Source organism: Giraffa tippelskirchi, chromosome 8, assembly GCF_054371585.1.
Source record: "Giraffa tippelskirchi isolate mGirTip1 chromosome 8, T2T-mGirTip1v1.2.pri, whole genome shotgun sequence".
Lineage (NCBI taxonomy): Eukaryota > Metazoa > Chordata > Mammalia > Artiodactyla > Giraffidae > Giraffa > Giraffa tippelskirchi.
This window is the reverse complement of record NC_137282.1, coordinates 65,132,336-65,153,761: the sequence shown is the minus strand read 5'-3', so window position 1 is coordinate 65,153,761 and position 21,426 is coordinate 65,132,336. Positions and strand designations below refer to the sequence as shown.

At 54.7% G+C, this 21,426-nt stretch overlaps 1 long non-coding RNA gene across 1 annotated transcript in view; it reads left to right on the top strand.

The window, feature by feature from the left end:
- Window positions 1–21,199, top strand: part of LOC145517952 (uncharacterized) — a 76,179-nt gene extending 54,980 nt beyond the window's left edge. The window contains exons 16-20 of the long non-coding RNA XR_014062438.1: window positions 2,895–3,120; window positions 6,230–6,341; window positions 10,531–10,756; window positions 13,866–13,977; window positions 18,167–21,199. This is a non-coding gene — a long non-coding RNA (uncharacterized LOC145517952). The remainder of the gene's footprint in view (window positions 1–2,894; window positions 3,121–6,229; window positions 6,342–10,530; window positions 10,757–13,865; window positions 13,978–18,166) is intronic.
- The last annotated feature ends 227 nt before the right edge of the window (window positions 21,200–21,426 follow it).

Genomic DNA, 21,426 nt, shown 5'->3' with positions numbered 1-21,426 from the left:
TTACGACGGTGAGGACTATCACTGCTGTTTCCCAAGGGGTTCCGTCGGTGCGTGTCTTCCCCGGAGCGGTCAGGCCGTCTCTAAAGTACACTGGCCATGGGCATTGCCTCTCCTTGGAACTTCCCATGTGTTTCTCTTTTTTATGGAACAGTGATTTTTCTAGAGGGGTTCTGGGCCACAAGGTTGTTGGGTCATTTTCTAGCCTTCTGTCGTGAAGAACGCTTTCCTGGGCGTTGGGGTGGTTTGTTGTTCCAGCTCCCTTTCTTGGCTTCTTTTGGGAGCTGGTGCAACAAGAGGAGCTCAGCCTCTGCCTTCTGGCTGAGATGTCACCCTTCAAACAGCAATGCCTGCCTGGAGATAATGATGGCATTTGCCAAAAGGGCTTCGTTTGGCACATGATATCTTGAAAGGACGTACACCGTCCTTTCAGCTATCAAAGGCTACTTCAAAGGACATAAAAATGAGAACTCTCCAATGGAGTCTTACAGTAGGTGGAGAGTCCGAAAAAAACTCCTTCAGTCATTTCACTGAGAGGCATTGATTGGGGACACCAAGAATATAGGAAGGAATGCAGAAAGAAAAGATGAAATTGTGTTCAGGATCGGGGGGGAGGGATGAACAGGGCGTGCTTGCCTTGAATCCAGGCTTTGTTGGCGGGTGGGGCATAAAGATGGAAGGGGTCTGCAACTACAAAGTGGTGATGGTAACACAGTATCACCAGAGTTACACAACAGTGTTCCCAAATTGCAACAATGATGAAAAAGTTTACTAATCCCAACTTAACCAACAGAAATACACGAAACCATACAAACAATAAAACATCACCAGAAAGGTGGAAACAAACCAAATGCAAAGCAGTTCAGGGGAAAGGAACTCCATGTCCCCTGGGGGCAGAACGAGTTGCCGGCGTCCACGGTGAGCAGACAGGGATGGAGGCTGCAGAGCCGACCGCTGCCCTGGACGTGGTGTTTCCGGCAAGGGCTCTGGGTCTCTGTCCAGAGCGGGGGCTCGTTCTTCCTGCAGGGGCGGGTGAGTCATCGTCGGCGTCTGGGTGTTGCGCGGGAGCCAGGGCAGGCTCTCCCTGCCGAGGCGGTGACTCCTCCTCTGCCTCGGGTTCTCCTGCCAAAGCCCGAGCAGGTACAGGTGCACGTGGAAGTGGAGGTTCTCGCTGAGGGGGTGGGACATCAGTGCCTGGAGCTGGGGGTCCTGCAGGCACGGAGATCCGATCTGCCCGGTGTGCTGGCCAGTACCCAGCTGGCCTGGTGTCTCTGCGAGGGCAAGTCTCGGTTCTCCATCTGCCCTCGGTGGATTCCTGGGTCCTGCACCTGGAGCCACCACCTCTGTAGGGACAGGTCTGGGAAGTGGAGCCTGGTTCCAGTTGGAGGCCAGTGCTAGAGCTGGGGGAGAAGCAAAGTTTACCCACAGGCCAGCCTTGGCATGTGCGTATCCCGGGACAGAAAGCTTCCAAGAGATTCCCAAAGAATACCCAGCGTCGGATGTCTTTTGGGACTGAAGTGTGCAAGATGGGGGTGGGGGTGTGAGGCCAGCGCTTGCTGCAGGCCCAGCAGCATCTTTCGGGGACTCGTCCCTGTGTAGCTCAGCACCCCCTCCCCACACACTCCCGTGCACCAGCCCCAGCGTCCTCACCTCTGTGCTCTGGCGTGCTGGGCTCCAGGTCCTCCTGCTGCCTCAGAGACCGGGGTTCTCGGGACTCTGGGTCGGAGCCGGGTGTGCTGAGCTCCGTGGCAGCCTCAGACTGGGCCGCCGGGTGTATCCTGGGCGGTGTCTCGGCAGCAGGCCTTCCCCGCCTCCGCTTCGCCCCCGGTGGGGCTGATGCCTCCGTGGGCACGCTCACCTGGAGCCTGCACTGGGCCTCACGGGCGGGGGGGTGGTGCTCCGACCCCTCCCTCCAGGAGGTGGACGGGGTGTCCCCGTCCTCGGCCTCATCACGTGGGAAGCTCTGCAACGACAGTGACCGTCAGCCAGCCGTGCTGGGAGTTTTCCGAGCTGGGCCCGGCCAGTGGAGCCGCTGCTTCTGCCTGCTCGAACTTCTCTTCCCAGAAGGGTCAGAGACGTGTGTCTGCTCACATCCCCACCCGGGAGGAAAGAGACCCACCTGAGGGTGTGAGGTCAGCCTGGGCGGCCGGCGCTGCCCGCACTCTCCCCATCCCACCCAGCCTGCTCTCCCCTGGGGTGTGGACACAACTTGTCCGCAGGCTTCTGACCCCACATCCGCCTGGGCTTCCTTGAGGGAGACACACCCCGAGAAACCCGCATCCACACACACAGGCAAAGGACCCGGTGTTTCCGGGTGGCATGGGAGAGGTGGCCTGGCCCGGCCTGGGGCTCCCCGTGTTACCTTTCTGTTTCTCCGGGCAAAGGGCCAGAGGCCTCTCGGGGGTGCCCTGAGCCAACGTCGACAGGGTGCCCACGCACACTGCCTGTGAGCTCTCCTGCAGCCCCGGGCTCTGGGCAGGGGCAAACAGCAGAACATCCTGGCAGCAAGTGATCTGGCTGGGGGCTCCTCTCCGCTCTGGAGGCCTGGATACCCGGGTTGCGGGTTCTGTTGGGTTCTGTTGCCGGCAGGTGACATCATTTCCTGGGGTTCGTGCTGAGGTCCCTTCCCCAAAACTTCCCAAGGGAATCTCTGGGTTTCTGACTGCTCGACCACCCCCCTTAGGCCATGTGCAGGCACAGTGACAGCCACACAGCCCAGCCCACAGCCCTGGGGAGGCCTGGGTGCAGCCAGGGCCTGAGCTCCGAGGACCCCGCTGCTCTCAGACCAGGCTCCTTCTTCTCATAAGTGGTGTGGCCCTGGACAAGCATATGCCCCTCAGGGTTTCCCCAGTCTCTCCATCTGCAGAGAGGGGGTCATTCTCCCATCTGTTTCCTAGGTCTGGCGGCCTACGAGCAGCTCCATGCCTTTCCACCTGGGGCCGATATCACGTGGAGCTTGTGCGCTGAGACTTCAGAAAGAAAGACTCCATCCAGGGCTGACACAGCACAGAATGGGGCAGAACGAGGCCTGGATGCGCCGTGGAACCCAGGAAAAGGCACTCCCCCTCCTGACTGTTTTGAGACCCCGCATCCAAATTGGAGCACCGAAAGGAAGACTCGAAGGTCTCCCTCTCTTATAGAAAAGAGTAGCCAACTTTCTGGTCCTCTGTTTGCATTGAGATTCTGTTCAAGTGTCCCAGCTCGGCTTCTGCGGGTGGCTGAGCTTCTAATGGATCCCTGGGTTCTTGTCTTTTCCTCTCCAAACCTTCCGTCCTTTTCCCCCTTCTGGGGTGGATGGGCGCAGTCATTGCTTCTACCTTCGAGACAGAGTGATGAAAAGTCTGGGCCATCGACTCCTTTCCTCTCTTTGGTTCCGTGTCTCTCTCTGGCTGTGTCCCTCTCTTTTCCTTTCTCGATTCAGTCTGTGTCTTCCTCTTTCTCTCTCGTGTGTGGATGGATGGATGCTAGGAATGCACATGTATATGATTAGATGAGGGTTATGTTTTAGGGATAGGTTAGAGGGAGAGAAAGGCTTTAGGTCGGAGTTGGTCATGGGGGAAGGGTCAAGGGTGGTGGTGGTGTTTCTTGGAATCTGAGTGCTGTGCATTCTTCGTCTCTTTCCATATGAACCCCTTCTCAGATACACCACTTGCAAGGAGTCTCTCATGTTCCGTTTCCTATCTTTTGCATTTGTGAATGCTTAGCTTCTCTGTTGTGAAGAGGTTCCATTGGATGGAAACCCATTGGTGTACTTCGTTTCCCTCTTTCCCTTACTTGAAGAGACCCATTTCTACCTCCGCCCAGCAAATGGCAAGGAGACTCTGATGTTAAGGAGCCTTTGACCTACGCTTCTTTCTAGCTATCTCATGACATCAGCCTTTAGGGTGAGGGTTTTCCCCGATATTGAGGTGGTGTGAGATCAAAACCAATAGCGTTCTTCAGATGTAGCTGTCTGGTTTTCCCATGGACATTGATTGAAGAGGCTTTCTTGTTCCCATTTGGATATTCTCCCCTTCTGTGTCAGAGACGAGTTGACCATGGATGCCGGGGTTTGTTTCTGGACCCTCAACTTTATTCCATCGATCTGGATCTGTGTGTGTTGTTGTATTCCCAATAGCATACTGTCCTGCTGCTGCCGCTGCGGCTAAGTCACTTCAGTCGTGTCTGACTCTGCGCGACCCCATGGCCTGCAGCCTACCAGGCTCCTCTGTCCAGGGCACTTTCCAGGCAAGAGTACTGGAGTGGGTCGCCATCGCCTTCTCTGATACTCTCCTGAGGATCCTAGTTTGCTCGTCTAATTTCCTTTCACACAACCTTGGATGTCCGTATCGGGGCTTTTTCGTCGGATTGTATTGACAATTTAGGCTCTTTTCTGTTTCCGAAACCCCTGTTGCAATTCTTTGTTCGGTGCCAAAATGCATTGGCATTTTGGGAGGAATAGCATCGAAGCTGTGCATTGCCTTGTGGGGCTGTGACATCATTTTCCCAATAGGAATTCTTTCAAGCCCTGAGCACAGCTTCTCTTTGCAGCGATTGGTGTGGGCTTGATCTTCCTTCTTCCATCTCTCGCCGTTTTGTGAGAACAGGTCCTTCCTTCCCTTCTGGGTTAGATGGACTCGTGGGTATCACTTCAGTGAATGGCATTGTCAGTGGGGGTGATAATTCCCTTCTCATTGGAAGACTTTGCTGTGAGTATTAGAAATGCAAGTGATTTCTCTTCCCCTTCCTCCCTGTCCATCTCTCAGAGCCACCGGGAAACAGAGGCCTCATCCAGGGTCACACAGGCCTGAGGGAGTGCAACTAGACTGTTGTTTCTTCAGGCCCTCTGTGCTGGACATCATCCGGGATACTCTGTGTGTGTCTTCCTCAGTCTGCTGTCCCTTCAGACCTTTCCCTAGTTTTCACAGGCTTGTCGTGTTGGTGTTCTTTGTCTGTTTGGAGACACATCCTTGAGAAGCTTTGTGTTTCCACTCATTCGTCTCGCGATGTATGACCTGTCTTTTGCTTTTGTAATGAGGTCTTTCCCACCGTAGATATCTTTGATTTTGCAAAGTCCACTGTATTCTCTGGGTTGTTTTGTGGGCTGCCTTTTTGTTTTGTGTGTGAAGACTCAAAGCACGTGTCCGGTTTCTGCTCATTGTTCTTCTAGATTTGTGACAAGTTTTCATGGAAACTTTGTCTAGGGATAACTGGAAGTGAACTCGGTGTAAGGTGTCAAGTCTCCATCTCCATTCATGTCATGCCCTGCAGTTTCCAATTCCCTGTTCCTGAGTGGTTTTGGAGACCTTGTGGGAAGTTTGGTTGCATCGCAGTTTGCGTTTCCACCTTGAGTAGATTCACACTGTTCTGCCCTCAGGGACACTGTCAAGGGGGAGTGAGGAGCAGCCTGCACTTCCAGCAGTGACCACACGGTGGGGCGAGTGCTGCTCTCCCCTCTGGGAGCCCCAGGCCACAGGCATCCCAGTGAGGAGCCAGCTCTGTGCTCAGCTGAAAGGAGTTAGTCTCTCAGGAGCCTCTGAGCCCTTGCCTTTGGATCACCCAGGGTGGGCATTTACTGTGACAGAAAAAAATTGCCCTGAATTCCATGGACGGAAGAGCCTGGCTGTGTAGAGTTCGTGAGTTGCCGTGAATCAGACACAACTGAGGACACAAAAATTCAATAGACTAAAACCCTTTTTGGGGGTGGGGGAAGTGAAAGGGGGTGATGTGGGTTTTTTTGTCTTATATAATAGCCAAGGGAAATCTAGTTTAAACCTAAATTCACATAGATGGGAAAGGTATAGCTTTCCGTCACCCTATTAAAAAAAAAAAAACTACTTAACTTTTCTGAAAGTTTATTTAGTAGCTTCCTTGAGCAGTTCATTGTGAAGCTTTTTTTTTTTTTCTGTCACTTTGGCCTCATTAAAAAGTACGGTTTGCCTTTACTGGATAATTTCGTTCATTGGTTTGTTAGGGAATCTTGGTAATATTTGAGTTTCCTGGGGAGCATGGTCACATGACCTGGCCCTGGCCAATCGGTGCGTTCCACCTCCCTGGCCACTGTGATTGGCTCCGGACTGGGGCAGTGCCCAATCGGGGCCCAGGGTCGGGCCTCACGTTGGAAGCCAGGGGAAGACGAGCTCTCGTCCTGCTGGGGTAGGGGAAGGGGTGGGGCCGGGGGAGGTCAGGCTCCAGCAGTGGGAGGGGCTTGAGGTCCGCCTGCGGCAGTTGGTGACCTTCCTGCTCCCCTCAGGGCAGAGCCGCCGGCCTGAGAATGAGGGCACTGCTGAGCCCAGGGGCTGGGATGGCCCGTTGCTGCTGTGGTCCCAGAGCTCCACCCGAGACCTGAGGGAGGCCGTCTGCCCGTGAGTCCTCTCCCGCTTGTCTGTCAGCTTGTTTGAACCATGCTGGGTTTTCTGCCCAGCTGGCTAAGGGGAGTCCCTGGAAATGCAAGGGTGTGGGTTTTGGCAGACTTCAGGGAAGACATGCCAGATGAGCCTGGGAGACTCCCGCTTAATCTGGATTCAGGAGATATCTCTTCGGGCCAGCTAGTAATTGTAGGATAAGCCTAATGAGTCTTCACAGGATGAAGAGAGTAACGTGCCAAGGTAGCAATCGATGTCCTCATTCGAGAGGATGAAGCTGGTGCTCAGAGAAGGGGGGAACTTGGCCACAGCAAGGAGGTGTGCACCCAGACAGAACCCCCAGATCCGGCCATTTGAGCTCAGGGAGGCCACTGGTGTGGCTTGTCCCTGTGGCAGGGGCCGAGGCACGCAGCCCACCCTGATTCCTGCGGGGGCCTGACTTGGGAAGTGCCATCTGGTAGCTTTGAGACTCACCAAACCAAATTGCATTGGAGAGAGGAAGGACACCTTCCTTCATCCACCCCCCACCCCCGCCGGATTCCCACATACCCTGACCCCTTTCTCTGGATTTCGGAGCCATTTCCCGAGTCCCGCTCATATGACCTCATTCGAAGTGCACTGTGGACGAGCTGCCATCTGCAGCTGCTACCACAGCAGCCAAGGGCTTTAGCTCCCAAGTACCTCCCTTCCTTTGGAACTTGGGGGCCCTCTACTCCCCACTTGCACGCCACAGACCTTTGCTGAGGATTGTGGGGACCCTCACTCAGTTTGCAGCACGTTTTAGCCATCCCTGTCCTCTCAATTCCTCCCTTGCAACTCAGCTTGTGAGCTCCTTTGGAGCAGCGTGGCCCACCTGGCTGCAACGGAAGAGACACAGCTGACAGTGAAACAACAGCTTAGATCTGACAGCCGGAAAGCTCTGTCAAAAGGGACCTCCCTCTTCACACCGTAGAGGCTGTAGGAGCCGCCAGGGTTTGGGAACCAGTGCTGGGGCCAAAATGACTCCACAGCTGTTTTCCTTCCTGGGGAGGGTTCTGGCTCGAGTGGGAATGGCTCAAGTCTCCTAAGGTTCTGAAAGCCCACTGTGTGCAGATTCACGGTACACAGAGAGGAGAAGGTGGAGTCCTGCCCTGGAGGTGGGCACAGCTCACGGATGAGCCAGGCAGGCAGGCAGGCAGGCAGGGCATGAGAACACCTGAGCTGCCTTCATGAGTGAATGGTGTGGGGGCAGAGGAAGAGAAGCCGGTCTGCTCCCTCATGTGGTGCCCAGGGCAGGTTGTCCCCAGAGGAAACCCTTACGACGGTGAGGACTATCACTGCTGTTTCCCAAGGGGTTCCGTCGGTGCGTGTCTTCCCCGGAGCGGTCAGGCCGTCTCTAAAGTACACTGGCCATGGGCATTGCCTCTCCTTGGAACTTCCCATGTGTTTCTCGTTTTTATGGAACAGTGATTTTTCTAGAGGGGTTCTGGGCCACAAGGTTGTTGGGTCATTTTCTAGCCTTCTGTCGTGAAGAACGCTTTCCTGGGCGTTGGGGTGGTTTGTTGTTCCAGCTCCCTTTCTTGGCTTCTTTTGGGAGCTGGTGCAACAAGAGGAGCTCAGCCTCTGCCTTCTGGCTGAGATGTCACCCTTCAAACAGCAATGCCTGCCTGGAGATAATGATGGCATTTGCCAAAAGGGCTTCGTTTGGCACATGATATCTTGAAAGGACGTACACCGTCCTTTCAGCTATCAAAGGCTACTTCAAAGGACATAAAAATGAGAACTCTCCAATGGAGTCTTACAGTAGGTGGAGAGTCCGAAAAAAACTCCTTCAGTCATTTCACTGAGAGGCATTGATTGGGGACACCAAGAATATAGGAAGGAATGCAGAAAGAAAAGATGAAATTGTGTTCAGGATCGGGGGGGAGGGATGAACAGGGCGTGCTTGCCTTGAATCCAGGCTTTGTTGGCGGGTGGGGCATAAAGATGGAAGGGGTCTGCAACTACAAAGTGGTGATGGTAACACAGTATCACCAGAGTTACACAACAGTGTTCCCAAATTGCAACAATGATGAAAAAGTTTACTAATCCCAACTTAACCAACAGAAATACACGAAACCATACAAACAATAAAACATCACCAGAAAGGTGGAAACAAACCAAATGCAAAGCAGTTCAGGGGAAAGGAACTCCATGTCCCCTGGGGGCAGAACGAGTTGCCGGCGTCCACGGTGAGCAGACAGGGATGGAGGCTGCAGAGCCGACCGCTGCCCTGGACGTGGTGTTTCCGGCAAGGGCTCTGGGTCTCTGTCCAGAGCGGGGGCTCGTTCTTCCTGCAGGGGCGGGTGAGTCATCGTCGGCGTCTGGGTGTTGCGCGGGAGCCAGGGCAGGCTCTCCCTGCCGAGGCGGTGACTCCTCCTCTGCCTCGGGTTCTCCTGCCAAAGCCCGAGCAGGTACAGGTGCACGTGGAAGTGGAGGTTCTCGCTGAGGGGGTGGGACATCAGTGCCTGGAGCTGGGGGTCCTGCAGGCACGGAGATCCGATCTGCCCGGTGTGCTGGCCAGTACCCAGCTGGCCTGGTGTCTCTGCGAGGGCAAGTCTCGGTTCTCCATCTGCCCTCGGTGGATTCCTGGGTCCTGCACCTGGAGCCACCACCTCTGTAGGGACAGGTCTGGGAAGTGGAGCCTGGTTCCAGTTGGAGGCCAGTGCTAGAGCTGGGGGAGAAGCAAAGTTTACCCACAGGCCAGCCTTGGCATGTGCGTATCCCGGGACAGAAAGCTTCCAAGAGATTCCCAAAGAATACCCAGCGTCGGATGTCTTTTGGGACTGAAGTGTGCAAGATGGGGGTGGGGGTGTGAGGCCAGCGCTTGCTGCAGGCCCAGCAGCATCTTTCGGGGACTCGTCCCTGTGTAGCTCAGCACCCCCTCCCCACACACTCCCGTGCACCAGCCCCAGCGTCCTCACCTCTGTGCTCTGGCGTGCTGGGCTCCAGGTCCTCCTGCTGCCTCAGAGACCGGGGTTCTCGGGACTCTGGGTCGGAGCCGGGTGTGCTGAGCTCCGTGGCAGCCTCAGACTGGGCCGCCGGGTGTATCCTGGGCGGTGTCTCGGCAGCAGGCCTTCCCCGCCTCCGCTTCGCCCCCGGTGGGGCTGATGCCTCCGTGGGCACGCTCACCTGGAGCCTGCACTGGGCCTCACGGGCGGGGGGGTGGTGCTCCGACCCCTCCCTCCAGGAGGTGGACGGGGTGTCCCCGTCCTCGGCCTCATCACGTGGGAAGCTCTGCAACGACAGTGACCGTCAGCCAGCCGTGCTGGGAGTTTTCCGAGCTGGGCCCGGCCAGTGGAGCCGCTGCTTCTGCCTGCTCGAACTTCTCTTCCCAGAAGGGTCAGAGACGTGTGTCTGCTCACATCCCCACCCGGGAGGAAAGAGACCCACCTGAGGGTGTGAGGTCAGCCTGGGCGGCCGGCGCTGCCCGCACTCTCCCCATCCCACCCAGCCTGCTCTCCCCTGGGGTGTGGACACAACTTGTCCGCAGGCTTCTGACCCCACATCCGCCTGGGCTTCCTTGAGGGAGACACACCCCGAGAAACCCGCATCCACACACACAGGCAAAGGACCCGGTGTTTCCGGGTGGCATGGGAGAGGTGGCCTGGCCCGGCCTGGGGCTCCCCGTGTTACCTTTCTGTTTCTCCGGGCAAAGGGCCAGAGGCCTCTCGGGGGTGCCCTGAGCCAACGTCGACAGGGTGCCCACGCACACTGCCTGTGAGCTCTCCTGCGGCCCCGGGCTCTGGGCAGGGGCAAACAGCAGAACATCCTGGCAGCAAGTGATCTGGCTGGGGGCTCCTCTCCGCTCTGGAGGCCTGGATACCCGGGTTGCGGGTTCTGTTGGGTTCTGTTGCCGGCAGGTGACATCATTTCCTGGGGTTCGTGCTGAGGTCCCTTCCCCAAAACTTCCCAAGGGAATCTCTGGGTTTCTGACTGCTCGACCACCCCCCTTAGGCCATGTGCAGGCACAGTGACAGCCACACAGCCCAGCCCACAGCCCTGGGGAGGCCTGGGTGCAGCCAGGGCCTGAGCTCCGAGGACCCCGCTGCTCTCAGACCAGGCTCCTTCTTCTCATAAGTGGTGTGGCCCTGGACAAGCATATGCCCCTCAGGGTTTCCCCAGTCTCTCCATCTGCAGAGAGGGGGTCATTCTCCCATCTGTTTCCTAGGTCTGGCGGCCTACGAGCAGCTCCATGCCTTTCCACCTGGGGCCGATATCACGTGGAGCTTGTGCGCTGAGACTTCAGAAAGAAAGACTCCATCCAGGGCTGACACAGCACAGAATGGGGCAGAACGAGGCCTGGATGCGCCGTGGAACCCAGGAAAAGGCACTCCCCCTCCTGACTGTTTTGAGACCCCGCATCCAAATTGGAGCACCGAAAGGAAGACTCGAAGGTCTCCCTCTCTTATAGAAAAGAGTAGCCAACTTTCTGGTCCTCTGTTTGCATTGAGATTCTGTTCAAGTGTCCCAGCTCGGCTTCTGCGGGTGGCTGAGCTTCTAATGGATCCCTGGGTTCTTGTCTTTTCCTCTCCAAACCTTCCGTCCTTTTCCCCCTTCTGGGGTGGATGGGCGCAGTCATTGCTTCTACCTTCGAGACAGAGTGATGAAAAGTCTGGGCCATCGACTCCTTTCCTCTCTTTGGTTCCGTGTCTCTCTCTGGCTGTGTCCCTCTCTTTTCCTTTCTCGATTCAGTCTGTGTCTTCCTCTTTCTCTCTCGTGTGTGGATGGATGGATGCTAGGAATGCACATGTATATGATTAGATGAGGGTTATGTTTTAGGGATAGGTTAGAGGGAGAGAAAGGCTTTAGGTCGGAGTTGGTCATGGGGGAAGGGTCAAGGGTGGTGGTGGTGTTTCTTGGAATCTGAGTGCTGTGCATTCTTCGTCTCTTTCCATATGAACCCCTTCTCAGATACACCACTTGCAAGGAGTCTCTCATGTTCCGTTTCCTATCTTTTGCATTTGTGAATGCTTAGCTTCTCTGTTGTGAAGAGGTTCCATTGGATGGAAACCCATTGGTGTACTTCGTTTCCCTCTTTCCCTTACTTGAAGAGACCCATTTCTACCTCCGCCCAGCAAATGGCAAGGAGACTCTGATGTTAAGGAGCCTTTGACCTACGCTTCTTTCTAGCTATCTCATGACATCAGCCTTTAGGGTGAGGGTTTTCCCCGATATTGAGGTGGTGTGAGATCAAAACCAATAGCGTTCTTCAGATGTAGCTGTCTGGTTTTCCCATGGACATTGATTGAAGAGGCTTTCTTGTTCCCATTTGGATATTCTCCCCTTCTGTGTCAGAGACGAGTTGACCATGGATGCCGGGGTTTGTTTCTGGACCCTCAACTTTATTCCATCGATCTGGATCTGTGTGTGTTGTTGTATTCCCAATAGCATACTGTCCTGCTGCTGCCGCTGCGGCTAAGTCACTTCAGTCGTGTCTGACTCTGCGCGACCCCATGGCCTGCAGCCTACCAGGCTCCTCTGTCCAGGGCACTTTCCAGGCAAGAGTACTGGAGTGGGTCGCCATCGCCTTCTCTGATACTCTCCTGAGGATCCTAGTTTGCTCGTCTAATTTCCTTTCACACAACCTTGGATGTCCGTATCGGGGCTTTTTCGTCGGATTGTATTGACAATTTAGGCTCTTTTCTGTTTCCGAAACCCCTGTTGCAATTCTTTGTTCGGTGCCAAAATGCATTGGCATTTTGGGAGGAATAGCATCGAAGCTGTGCATTGCCTTGTGGGGCTGTGACATCATTTTCCCAATAGGAATTCTTTCAAGCCCTGAGCACAGCTTCTCTTTGCAGCGATTGGTGTGGGCTTGATCTTCCTTCTTCCATCTCTCGCCGTTTTGTGAGAACAGGTCCTTCCTTCCCTTCTGGGTTAGATGGACTCGTGGGTATCACTTCAGTGAATGGCATTGTCAGTGGGGGTGATAATTCCCTTCTCATTGGAAGACTTTGCTGTGAGTATTAGAAATGCAAGTGATTTCTCTTCCCCTTCCTCCCTGTCCATCTCTCAGAGCCACCGGGAAACAGAGGCCTCATCCAGGGTCACACAGGCCTGAGGGAGTGCAACTAGACTGTTGTTTCTTCAGGCCCTCTGTGCTGGACATCATCCGGGATACTCTGTGTGTGTCTTCCTCAGTCTGCTGTCCCTTCAGACCTTTCCCTAGTTTTCACAGGCTTGTCGTGTTGGTGTTCTTTGTCTGTTTGGAGACACATCCTTGAGAAGCTTTGTGTTTCCACTCATTCGTCTCGCGATGTATGACCTGTCTTTTGCTTTTGTAATGAGGTCTTTCCCACAGTAGATATCTTTGATTTTGCAAAGTCCACTGTATTCTCTGGGTTGTTTTGTGGGCTGCCTTTTTGTTTTGTGTGTGAAGACTCAAAGCACGTGTCCGGTTTCTGCTCATTGTTCTTCTAGATTTGTGACAAGTTTTCATGGAAACTTTGTCTAGGGATAACTGGAAGTGAACTCGGTGTAAGGTGTCAAGTCTCCATCTCCATTCATGTCATGCCCTGCAGTTTCCAATTCCCTGTTCCTGAGTGGTTTTGGAGACCTTGTGGGAAGTTTGGTTGCATCGCAGTTTGCGTTTCCACCTTGAGTAGATTCACACTGTTCTGCCCTCAGGGACACTGTCAAGGGGGAGTGAGGAGCAGCCTGCACTTCCAGCAGTGACCACACGGTGGGGCGAGTGCTGCTCTCCCCTCTGGGAGCCCCAGGCCACAGGCATCCCAGTGAGGAGCCAGCTCTGTGCTCAGCTGAAAGGAGTTAGTCTCTCAGGAGCCTCTGAGCCCTTGCCTTTGGATCACCCAGGGTGGGCATTTACTGTGACAGAAAAAAATTGCCCTGAATTCCATGGACGGAAGAGCCTGGCTGTGTAGAGTTCGTGAGTTGCCGTGAATCAGACACAACTGAGGACACAAAAATTCAATAGACTAAAACCCTTTTTGGGGGTGGGGGAAGTGAAAGGGGGTGATGTGGGTTTTTTTGTCTTATATAATAGCCAAGGGAAATCTAGTTTAAACCTAAATTCACATAGATGGGAAAGGTATAGCTTTCCGTCACCCTATTAAAAAAAAAAAAACTACTTAACTTTTCTGAAAGTTTATTTAGTAGCTTCCTTGAGCAGTTCATTGTGAAGCTTTTTTTTTTTTTCTGTCACTTTGGCCTCATTAAAAAGTACGGTTTGCCTTTACTGGATAATTTCGTTCATTGGTTTGTTAGGGAATCTTGGTAATATTTGAGTTTCCTGGGGAGCATGGTCACATGACCTGGCCCTGGCCAATCGGTGCGTTCCACCTCCCTGGCCACTGTGATTGGCTCCGGACTGGGGCAGTGCCCAATCGGGGCCCAGGGTCGGGCCTCACGTTGGAAGCCAGGGGAAGACGAGCTCTCGTCCTGCTGGGGTAGGGGAAGGGGTGGGGCCGGGGGAGGTCAGGCTCCAGCAGTGGGAGGGGCTTGAGGTCCGCCTGCGGCAGTTGGTGACCTTCCTGCTCCCCTCAGGGCAGAGCCGCCGGCCTGAGAATGAGGGCACTGCTGAGCCCAGGGGCTGGGATGGCCCGTTGCTGCTGTGGTCCCAGAGCTCCACCCGAGACCTGAGGGAGGCCGTCTGCCCGTGAGTCCTCTCCCGCTTGTCTGTCAGCTTGTTTGAACCATGCTGGGTTTTCTGCCCAGCTGGCTAAGGGGAGTCCCTGGAAATGCAAGGGTGTGGGTTTTGGCAGACTTCAGGGAAGACATGCCAGATGAGCCTGGGAGACTCCCGCTTAATCTGGATTCAGGAGATATCTCTTCGGGCCAGCTAGTAATTGTAGGATAAGCCTAATGAGTCTTCACAGGATGAAGAGAGTAACGTGCCAAGGTAGCAATCGATGTCCTCATTCGAGAGGATGAAGCTGGTGCTCAGAGAAGGGGGGAACTTGGCCACAGCAAGGAGGTGTGCACCCAGACAGAACCCCCAGATCCGGCCATTTGAGCTCAGGGAGGCCACTGGTGTGGCTTGTCCCTGTGGCAGGGGCCGAGGCACGCAGCCCACCCTGATTCCTGCGGGGGCCTGACTTGGGAAGTGCCATCTGGTAGCTTTGAGACTCACCAAACCAAATTGCATTGGAGAGAGGAAGGACACCTTCCTTCATCCACCCCCCACCCCCGCCGGATTCCCACATACCCTGACCCCTTTCTCTGGATTTCGGAGCCATTTCCCGAGTCCCGCTCATATGACCTCATTCGAAGTGCACTGTGGACGAGCTGCCATCTGCAGCTGCTACCACAGCAGCCAAGGGCTTTAGCTCCCGAGTACCTCCCTTCCTTTGGAACTTGGGGGCCCTCTACTCCCCACTTGCACGCCACAGACCTTTGCTGAGGATTGTGGGGACCCTCACTCAGTTTGCAGCACGTTGTAGCCATCCCTGTCCTCTCAATTCCTCCCTTGCAACTCAGCTTGTGAGCTCCTTTGGAGCAGCGTGGCCCACCTGGCTGCAACGGAAGAGACACAGCTGACAGTGAAACAACAGCTTAGATCTGACAGCCGGAAAGCTCTGTCAAAAGGGACCTCCCTCTTCACACCGTAGAGGCTGTAGGAGCCGCCAGGGTTTGGGAACCAGTGCTGGGGCCAAAATGACTCCACAGCTGTTTTCCTTCCTGGGGAGGGTTCTGGCTCGAGTGGGAATGGCTCAAGTCTCCTAAGGTTCTGAAAGCCCACTGTGTGCAGATTCACGGTACACAGAGAGGAGAAGGTGGAGTCCTGCCCTGGAGGTGGGCACAGCTCACGGATGAGCCAGGCAGGCAGGCAGGCAGGCAGGGCATGAGAACACCTGAGCTGCCTTCATGAGTGAATGGTGTGGGGGCAGAGGAAGAGAAGCCGGTCTGCTCCCTCATGTGGTGCCCAGGGCAGGTTGTCCCCAGAGGAAACCCTTACGACGGTGAGGACTATCACTGCTGTTTCCCAAGGGGTTCCGTCGGTGCGTGTCTTCCCCGGAGCGGTCAGGCCGTCTCTAAAGTACACTGGCCATGGGCATTGCCTCTCCTTGGAACTTCCCATGTGTTTCTCGTTTTTATGGAACAGTGATTTTTCTAGAGGGGTTCTGGGCCACAAGGTTGTTGGGTCATTTTCTAGCCTTCTGTCGTGAAGAACGCTTTCCTGGGCGTTGGGGTGGTTTGTTGTTCCAGCTCCCTTTCTTGGCTTCTTTTGGGAGCTGGTGCAACAAGAGGAGCTCAGCCTCTGCCTTCTGGCTGAGATGTCACCCTTCAAACAGCAATGCCTGCCTGGAGATAATGATGGCATTTGCCAAAAGGGCTTCGTTTGGCACATGATATCTTGAAAGGACGTACACCGTCCTTTCAGCTATCAAAGGCTACTTCAAAGGACATAAAAATGAGAACTCTCCAATGGAGTCTTACAGTAGGTGGAGAGTCCGAAAAAAACTCCTTCAGTCATTTCACTGAGAGGCATTGATTGGGGACACCAAGAATATAGGAAGGAATGCAGAAAGAAAAGATGAAATTGTGTTCAGGATCGGGGGGGAGGGATGAACAGGGCGTGCTTGCCTTGAATCCAGGCTTTGTTGGCGGGTGGGGCATAAAGATGGAAGGGGTCTGCAACTACAAAGTGGTGATGGTAACACAGTATCACCAGAGTTACACAACAGTGTTCCCAAATTGCAACAATGATGAAAAAGTTTACTAATCCCAACTTAACCAACAGAAATACACGAAACCATACAAACAATAAAACATCACCAGAAAGGTGGAAACAAACCAAATGCAAAGCAGTTCAGGGGAAAGGAACTCCATGTCCCCTGGGGGCAGAACGAGTTGCCGGCGTCCACGGTGAGCAGACAGGGATGGAGGCTGCAGAGCCGACCGCTGCCCTGGACGTGGTGTTTCCGGCAAGGGCTCTGGGTCTCTGTCCAGAGCGGGGGCTCGTTCTTCCTGCAGGGGCGGGTGAGTCATCGTCGGCGTCTGGGTGTTGCGCGGGAGCCAGGGCAGGCTCTCCCTGCCGAGGCGGTGACTCCTCCTCTGCCTCGGGTTCTCCTGCCAAAGCCCGAGCAGGTACAGGTGCACGTGGAAGTGGAGGTTCTCGCTGAGGGGGTGGGACATCAGTGCCTGGAGCTGGGGGTCCTGCAGGCACGGAGATCCGATCTGCCCGGTGTGCTGGCCAGTACCCAGCTGGCCTGGTGTCTCTGCGAGGGCAAGTCTCGGTTCTCCATCTGCCCTCGGTGGATTCCTGGGTCCTGCACCTGGAGCCACCACCTCTGTAGGGACAGGTCTGGGAAGTGGAGCCTGGTTCCAGTTGGAGGCCAGTGCTAGAGCTGGGGGAGAAGCAAAGTTTACCCACAGGCCAGCCTTGGCATGTGCGTATCCCGGGACAGAAAGCTTCCAAGAGATTCCCAAAGAATACCCAGCGTCGGATGTCTTTTGGGACTGAAGTGTGCAAGATGGGGGTGGGGGTGTGAGGCCAGCGCTTGCTGCAGGCCCAGCAGCATCTTTCGGGGACTCGTCCCTGTGTAGCTCAGCACCCCCTCCCCACACACTCCCGTGCACCAGCCCCAGCGTCCTCACCTCTGTGCTCTGGCGTGCTGGGCTCCAGGTCCTCCTGCTGCCTCAGAGGCCGGGGTTCTCGGGACTCTGGGTCGGAGCCGGGTGTGCTGAGCTCCGTGGCAGCCTCAGACTGGGCCGCCGGGTGTATCCTGGGCGGTGTCTCGGCAGCAGGCCTTCCCCGCCTCCGCTTCGCCCCCGGTGGGGCTGATGCCTCCGTGGGCACGCTCACCTGGAGCCTGCACTGGGCCTCACGGGCGGGGGGGTGGTGCTCCGACCCCTCCCTCCAGGAGGTGGACGGGGTGTCCCCGTCCTCGGCCTCATCACGTGGGAAGCTCTGCAACGACAGTGACCGTCAGCCAGCCGTGCTGGGAGTTTTCCGAGCTGGGCCCGGCCAGTGGAGCCGCTGCTTCTGCCTGCTCGAACTTCTCTTCCCAGAAGGGTCAGAGACGTGTGTCTGCTCACATCCCCACCCGGGAGGAAAGAGACCCACCTGAGGGTGTGAGGTCAGCCTGGGCGGCCGGCGCTGCCCGCACTCTCCCCATCCCACCCAGCCTGCTCTCCCCTGGGGTGTGGACACAACTTGTCCGCAGGCTTCTGACCCCACATCCGCCTGGGCTTCCTTGAGGGAGACACACCCCGAGAAACCCGCATCCACACACACAGGCAAAGGACCCGGTGTTTCCGGGTGGCATGGGAGAGGTGGCCTGGCCCGGCCTGGGGCTCCCCGTGTTACCTTTCTGTTTCTCCGGGCAAAGGGCCAGAGGCCTCTCGGGGGTGCCCTGAGCCAACGTCGACAGGGTGCCCACGCACACTGCCTGTGAGCTCTCCTGCGGCCCCGGGCTCTGGGCAGGGGCAAACAGCAGAACATCCTGGCAGCAAGTGATCTGGCTGGGGGCTCCTCTCCGCTCTGGAGGCCTGGATACCCGGGTTGCGGGTTCTGTTGGGTTCTGTTGCCGGCAGGTGACATCATTTCCTGGGGTTCGTGCTGAGGTCCCTTCCCCAAAACTTCCCAAGGGAATCTCTGGGTTTCTGACTGCTCGACCACCCCCCTTAGGCCATGTGCAGGCACAGTGACAGCCACACAGCCCAGCCCACAGCCCTGGGGAGGCCTGGGTGCAGCCAGGGCCTGAGCTCCGAGGACCCCGCTGCTCTCAGACCAGGCTCCTTCTTCTCATAAGTGGTGTGGCCCTGGACAAGCATATGCCCCTCAGGGTTTCCCCAGTCTCTCCATCTGCAGAGAGGGGGTCATTCTCCCATCTGTTTCCTAGGTCTGGCGGCCTACGAGCAGCTCCATGCCTTTCCACCTGGGGCCGATATCACGTGGAGCTTGTGCGCTGAGACTTCAGAAAGAAAGACTCCATCCAGGGCTGACACAGCACAGAATGGGGCAGAACGAGGCCTGGATGCGCCGTGGAACCCAGGAAAAGGCACTCCCCCTCCTGACTGTTTTGAGACCCCGCATCCAAATTGGAGCACCGAAAGGAAGACTCGAAGGTCTCCCTCTCTTATAGAAAAGAGTAGCCAACTTTCTGGTCCTCTGTTTGCATTGAGATTCTGTTCAAGTGTCCCAGCTCGGCTTCTGCGGGTGGCTGAGCTTCTAATGGATCCCTGGGTTCTTGTCTTTTCCTCTCCAAACCTTCCGTCCTTTTCCCCCTTCTGGGGTGGATGGGCGCTGTCATTGCTTCTACCTTCGAGACAGAGTGATGAAAAGTCTGGGCCATCGACTCCTTTCCTCTCTTTGGTTCCGTGTCTCTCTCTGGCTGTGTCCCTCTCTTTTCCTTTCTCGATTCAGTCTGTGTCTTCCTCTTTCTCTCTCGTGTGTGGATGGATGGATGCTAGGAATGCACATGTATATGATTAGATGAGGGTTATGTTTTAGGGATAGGTTAGAGGGAGAGAAAGGCTTTAGGTCGGAGTTGGTCATGGGGGAAGGGTCAAGGGTGGTGGTGGTGTTTCTTGGAATCTGAGTGCTGTGCATTCTTCGTCTCTTTCCATATGAACCCCTTCTCAGATACACCACTTGCAAGGAGTCTCTCATGTTCCGTTTCCTATCTTTTGCATTTGTGAATGCTTAGCTTCTCTGTTGTGAAGAGGTTCCATTGGATGGAAACCCATTGGTGTACTTCGTTTCCCTCTTTCCCTTACTTGAAGAGACCCATTTCTACCTCCGCCCAGCAAATGGCAAGGAGACTCTGATGTTAAGGAGCCTTTGACCTACGCTTCTTTCTAGCTATCTCATGACATCAGCCTTTAGGGTGAGGGTTTTCCCCGATATTGAGGTGGTGTGAGATCAAAACCAATAGCGTTCTTCAGATGTAGCTGTCTGGTTTTCCCATGGACATTGATTGAAGAGGCTTTCTTGTTCCCATTTGGATATTCTCCCCTTCTGTGTCAGAGACGAGTTGACCATGGATGCCGGGGTTTGTTTCTGGACCCTCAACTTGATTCCATCGATCTGGATCTGTGTGTGTTGTTGTATTCCCAATAGCATACTGTCCTGCTGCTGCCGCTGCGGCTAAGTCACTTCAGTCGTGTCTGACTCTGCGCGACCCCATGGCCTGCAGCCTACCAGGCTCCTCTGTCCAGGGCACTTTCCAGGCAAGAGTACTGGAGTGGGTCGCCATCGCCTTCTCCGATACTCTCCTGAGGATCCTAGTTTGCTCGTCTAATTTCCTTTCACACAACCTTGGATGTCCGTATCGGGGCTTTTTCGTCGGATTGTATTGACAATTTAGGCTCTTTTCTGTTTCCGAAACCCCTGTTGCAATTCTTTGTTCGGTGCCAAAATGCATTGGCATTTTGGGAGGAATAGCATCGAAGCTGTGGATTGCCTTGTGGGGCTGTGACATCATTTTCCCAATAGGAATTCTTTCAAGCCCTGAGCACAGCTTCTCTTTGCAGCGATTGGTGTGGGCTTGATCTTCCTTCTTCCATCTCTCACCGTTTTGTGAGAACAGGTCCTTCCTTCCCTTCTGGGTTAGATGGACTCGTGGGTATCACTTCAGTGAATGGCATTGTCAGTGGGGGTGATAATTCCCTTCTCATTGGAAGACTTTGCTGTGAGTATTAGAAATGCAAGTGATTTCTCTTCCCCTTCCTCCCTGTCCATCTCTCAGAGCCACCGGGAAACAGAGGCCTCATCCAGGGTCACACAGGCCCGAGGGAGTGCAACTAGACTGTTGTTTCTTCAGGCCCTCTGTGCTGGACATCATCCGGGATACTCTGTGTGTGTCTTCCTCAGTCTGGTGTCCCTTCAGACCTTTCCCTAGTTTTCACAGGCTTGTTGTGTTGGTGTTCTTTGTCTGTTTGGAGACACATCCTTGAGAAGCTTTGTGTTTCCACTCATTCATCTCGCGATGTATGACCTGTCTTTTGCTTTTGTCATGAGGTCTTTCCCACAGTAGATATCTTTGATTTTGCAAAGTCCACTGTATTCTCTGGGTTGTTTTGTGGACTGCCTTTTAGTTTTGTGTGTGAAGACTCAAAGCACGTGTCCGGTTTCTGCTCATTGTTCTTCTAGATTTGTGACAAGTTTTCATGGAAACTTTGTCTAGGGATAACTGGAAGTGAACTCGATGTAAAGTGTCAAGTCTCCATCTGCATTCATGTCATGCCCTGCAGTTTCCAATTCCCTCTTCCTGAGTGGTTTTGGAGACCTTGTGGGAAGTTCGGTTGCATCGGATTTTGCGTTTCCATCTTGAGTAGATTCACACTGTTCTGCCCTCAGGGACACTGTCAAGGGGGAGTGAGGAGCAGCCTGCACTTCCAGCAGTGACCACACGGTGGGGCGAGTGCTGCTCTCCCCTCTGGGAGCCCCAGGCCACAGGCATCCCAGTGAGGAGCCAGCTTTGTGCTCAGCTGAAAGGAGTTAGTCTCTCAGGATCCTCTGAGCCCTTGCCTTTGGATCACCCAGGGTGGGCATTTACTGTGACAGAAAAAAATTGCCCTGAATTCCATGGACGGAAGAGCCTGGCTGTGTAGAGTTCGTGAGTTGCCGTGAATCAGACACAACTGAGGACACAAAAATTCAATAGACTAAAACCCTTTTTGGGGGTGGGGGAAGTGAAAGGGGGTGATGTGGGCTTTTTTGTCTTATATAATAGCCAAGGGAAATCTAGTTTAAACCTAAATTCACATAGATGGGAAAGGTATAGCTCTCCGTCACCCTATTAAAAAAAAAAAAATACTACTTAACTTTTCTGAAAGTTTATTTAGTAGCTTCCTTGAGCAGTTCATTGTGAAGCTTTTTTTTTTTTTTTTTCTGTCACTTTGGCCTCATTAAAAAGTACGGTTTGCCTTTACTGGATAATTTCGTTCATTGGTTTGTTAGGGAATCTTGGTAATATTTGAGTTTCCTGGGGAGCATGGTCACATGACCTGGCCCTGGCCAATCGGTGCGTTCCACCTCCCTGGCCACTGTGATTGGCTCCGGACTGGGGCAGTGCCCAATCGGGGCCCAGGGTCGGGCCTCACGTTGGAAGCCAGGGGAAGACGAGCTCTCGTCCTGCTGGGGTAGGGGAAGGGGTGG